This window comes from Nicotiana sylvestris, chromosome 3, assembly GCF_000393655.2.
Source record: "Nicotiana sylvestris chromosome 3, ASM39365v2, whole genome shotgun sequence".
Lineage (NCBI taxonomy): Eukaryota > Viridiplantae > Streptophyta > Magnoliopsida > Solanales > Solanaceae > Nicotiana > Nicotiana sylvestris.
This window is the reverse complement of record NC_091059.1, coordinates 203,981,672-203,986,689: the sequence shown is the minus strand read 5'-3', so window position 1 is coordinate 203,986,689 and position 5,018 is coordinate 203,981,672. Positions and strand designations below refer to the sequence as shown.

The window sequence follows — 5,018 nt, the reverse complement described above, 5'->3', positions numbered from 1 at the left end:
GATTTACTTATAGATCTGGAGTTTATTATGTTTGACTAAGATTTACCTCTTCATCTTCTTTAATTGATTTAATCAAAAAGGTTTCAATATCTTTTTGATCGAACAGTTATTACTTCCTTTTGCCTATTTTTCACGTTCTTAGATTGCTGTTATTATCTTTTTGGCCTTTGTGGTTGGTATTGCTTGTTTCTATTGTTGATTTTATCTTCTTGAGCCGAAGGTCTATCAGAAATAACTTATTTACCTCCTAAAGAATGGGGTAAATTCTGCGTAGACACTATCCTCCTTAGACCCCACCATTTGTAGGACTCCATTGGATTTTTTGTTGTTGTTCTTGTTGTAATTATCTTTTGGAGGCCGAGCAAAGGAAAGTTAGTGGAATTAAGGGGTAAAAATATCTACTATCAACAAGGTTTGACAGAAATTTGTCATTTAAACCAAATTTTAGAATATAAATGATTGTCACTAATAATAAAACCAGCAAAGGTAAATTACGAATTTTGATGGATCGTAAATACTTATGATCTGAAAAAAAATAAAAATATTATTAGTGATGACCGTGTGTCTCAAAACGGATGCTCAAGTGGAAAACCAAAACAGGATTTCTTTCGAGAAAATGAATTCATATTCAAGTTCCAAATTGGCTAGAATAAAAGTAGTAGTATATTTTGTCCTACCGTTGGGTCCCTAATTCAGAAGTTTTTTCAGTTTGAAGATGAGAAAGCCAGTTGGGGACCTCAATAAAATTCTCCTCTCAGCCATTCCCATCAGTTTGATTAATGACTACATGATATGGTTTAACCAAAGAAAATACAAGGAACAAGAAAAGGCCGGTGGGAATCGATTGCAACGTATCAAGATCCCTACATTCGTTAGCCTTTCACACAGTGTATGTTCAATTCTCGTTACATCGTCGTTTCTCCAACTCCCCATCCTCCGCCCCCTTTATATGTAATAGCCAAAAACAAAAATTTACAAGAATATTTCAAGGATAAGCTCCAAAACCAATAAACTAAAGTGTAACACTTGAGATAATGATTTTTTACTATGTCTATGAGCAGGACTAGAATTGAGTCCTAATGTATGGCTTTGGGCTAAATATGGGGATGGAGATAATCCCAAATAAGGAGATATATAATCAGCTGCTGGAGACACCATTGATAACCCTGTACGTTGACTCTGGTTACCTACATATATCAAAAGAAAAGTACAAGTAAAATTAAATGGGATTTTTTCACTTTTAGCCCACCCCAGAAACTATTTATATTTGGTAGTCGAAAAAGTGTAGACAAGATGTATAATTTTTGTGTATAACATATAGAATGTATATATATATATATATATATACAAAATATATAAAAAAAATCGGCTATTATTTTGAAAGCGGCTATACATTGTCATTTTCTCAAATTAAACTCTTATATATTAGGACTGAGAAATTAAAATAAATATCAAACGAGATAGCATCTTTTCAAGAATTGGGATAGGATTTGTTACCTAAACACTTGGCATCAGTTGAATTCACCAAACTGCAGAACCAAACAAAGAGAGATATTAGTTCTTATTTTATTTTTTTATTTTTATTTTTTTTGCCTGGAGATATTTTCTTAATACCTTCTAAAAGTTTTGCCTCCAAGATGTCCACGATAAATGCAGGCTGTAACATTGCAATTACCAAATGTTGTGTGCTTTTCGTGCCTTTCTCCAATAAAGAGATTGGAGTCTTTGCACTGTAAATGTGAACATTTATCCACAATTCCTGAAGCTGAACACTCCATGCTGTTCGATCAAACATCAAAAGATAAAGTGTTAGAAATTAATTTAAACTTGAAATTGATAAGCAAATATGTATCATGATTATCGAGTTTGAAGTATTGGTTACCTGAGATCAGTAGGTCTGCAGCCACATTTGATGCAGTTGTTCGCAGTTAAAGCATAAGAACCATTTGGAATTATTAGACTTTCGTTGTACCAATTCAGATTTACTGATGAACATGCTGCACTGGACATAATCTTAGTGGCAGAAGAATAAAATAGATACAAAGGTTCAAATTTACTATACAAAATATCTTAATCTCTTATTTGTCATTGACTCAAATGGAACTCCAACATGGACAGAGTGGATTCCATGTGTCCGCTCTATGTTTAAGTAATACGGCTTAAGGTTACCTCTGTTATACTTCAAGTTGGAACTTTATTAAGGACAAATGCTGAATGAGAGGATTTACTAACGAAAAGAGTATATGAATGTCTCTATGTATAACATCGGATAAAATTTTGTGTATAGTAGACCTTGTGGTCACCGCGTTCAGGCAGTGTGTATTGAAGGGCAGTCTTGGCGTAATTGGTAAGGCTGCATATAATAGATTTTTATGTGTCCGACCCTTCCCCGACCTCGCAGATAGCAGGAGCTTAGTGCACCGAGCTGCCTTTTGTATAGTAAAATCATACTTTTGACCCTTTCCCAATAAAATGTAGTACTAGTAGGTTTCTTTCCCAGTAACTCTGTGTGTGTGTGTTGGGTTGGGGAGGGGGGGGGGCTTTGGTTTACTTACCAGCAAGAGGAATAGCCAGAATATCTCCAGGATCAATTTGAGGTTGACCAAGTCCATTTATGATCTCCAAATTACCAGTTGTGACACCATATTCTGCTGCAATTCTTGTTAAGTCATCTCCACTCTGTACCACATATGACATGTACACAGGCTACACCATTATTACTATTATTGAAACATGTACATGGCAAAGGAATCACAAGACTCTGTCCACTGGCTAAAGGATGTTGTGCATCAACTCCATTAGCAATCCCAATTTGTTCTGCACTAACAAGTCCTCCATACAGTTCTGATATTGACATCAATGTATCAGCTACTCCAATCGTGTAATGAGTAGACGAAAATCGTCGTATGCCATTGACACATGAACACAAAATGGGTATTTTCACAAATGATTTTTCAGGTAGGATTTGGTTTACTTGATTTGAATCAATAAAATTGGCTGCTAAAAGATCAGAGACATTGACTTTAAACCTGAATGCTATTTCAGAAATCTTGGAGTCCAGTGGAAGGCGATACAAGAGATAAGAGGGACATGAATCAGATGCATTACATGGTTCAAACACAGATTTTGCTACCACAAAATATGGCAGAGAGAGAAGCAGAATTGGAAGTAGAATAGGAAAAAGAACTTTGCTTGTCATTTCTGCTTGACCTGAATAACAAAGGACGCTGTTTTAATATTTGTAATTCTTTTTGTTATTATTGATTTAGGTTTCTTTGAATTAGAGTTGGTTAGGTGAAGAAATTATTAGGACAGAGAGACAGCAAAGCAAAGATAACTGGGATTTTTGTAGAAACTATGGCATTAAATATTGGAGGACTAGAGCTGAGTTCTTGAAAGAAGCAGGCAATTGTCAGTAGGCAGTCATTTTGCACTTCCAATGTTAATTGCTAAGAAATGTTGGCATTCACATGCCAGTTTTCATATTTTAAGCTATACTGTCAAATAAATATTAGTATCACTAGCTGTTTTTGACAGGCATCATTTGTTCCTTAACTGTGACGCAATTAAATGTATACTCTTTGGATCCTAAAATGTATTTGGCATTTAACTACATTTGATGATCTTAATCCATTTTCTGCAAGCAAAATTTCGATTTACATGAAAGTACTATAAGTTGCATTTTCATGAAAATGATGGAAGTGGATATTTAGAAAATATTTCCATAAATAATTTAGTTTGACTTTTGAAAAACACCAAAAAAAAAAAAGGAGATTTTGCAATTAGGAGTATATTAGACTAGTAGGTACTTCCATAGTTCCATTTAAGGGTGGCAAACGGTCCGGGCCCGGGCCTAAACGGGCCTCGAGAGCCGGTCCTAAGTGGGCCGGTTCTATGTGAGCTCGGGCTTCGTAGGCCGGGCTTAAACAGTTCCGGGCTTCGTGGGCTTTTGGATGTAACCGAACCGGGACAGGGACCACGAACTAATGGTCCCGGGCTAAGTGGGTCGGGCCTGGGCCTAAGTGGGTCTGGCCTATTTTTTTTAAAAAAAAATTAATCAAGGCAATTTCTTGTAAATTATATAGCTTATATATATATACATGACTTATATGTGTGTGGGCCTAAGTGGGCCTGGCTTTTTTTAAAAAAAAAAATTATCTAAGGCAATTTCTTGTAAATTATATAGCTTATATATATTATATATACTATATCTATATCTATAATATACATATATACTATATAAATTGCTTATATATATGTCCGATTTAATAATGTAAGATTCCTTTTTATCTTGTCGGCCATACTTGTAATTATTTTGTCGGCCATCTTACTGATACCAAGGGGGTACAGGATCACTTCCGAATGAGGCAAAATTATCTAAGGCAATTTCTTGTAAATTATATAGCTTATATATATATATACTATATATATATATAATATAAATTGCTTATATATATATATATATTTGTGGGGGGGGAGGGGCGGACTTTTTTAAAAAAAAAAATTATCTAAGGCAATTTCTTGTAAATTATATAGCTTATATATATTATATATATACTATATCTATATCTATAATACATATAATTTTGATAATTTACAAGAATTGCCTTATATGGTATATTGCCTTATATAAGATTGTATATACTAAGTGTATAGTATATAAGCTATATTCGAATTTCGATATATATATATATATATATTAAGATGAACTCGGTAATAAAGTTGCAAATTAAAGTTTACATTTAATACTTTAAATTAAAGTTCAATGCCTTCAACATAATACTTCAAATTAATCTAACAAACTAAAATATTAAGCATAATATGTCTAATAATTTTAAAATAACACAAATTGTCTCAAATCAACTTAAAATCTTAAATACGAATGTCTGGAGAACGCGCAACACAACTCTTTATATGCCTCCTTAAATAGCATGTGCCCTCCTTTGGACGACGAGTGTAGACTCGACCACAGTTCTTGCACTTTATTATGTAAACTTCTTTATTTTCTTCTACCACAT

At 33.7% G+C, this 5,018-nt stretch overlaps 1 pseudogene; it reads right to left on the bottom strand.

Annotated features, from left to right (window-relative positions):
* Positions 1–844: 844 nt before the first annotated feature.
* Positions 845–3,423, bottom strand: LOC104244584 (lysM domain-containing GPI-anchored protein 1-like; annotated as a pseudogene).
* Positions 3,424–5,018: the final 1,595 nt, after the last annotated feature.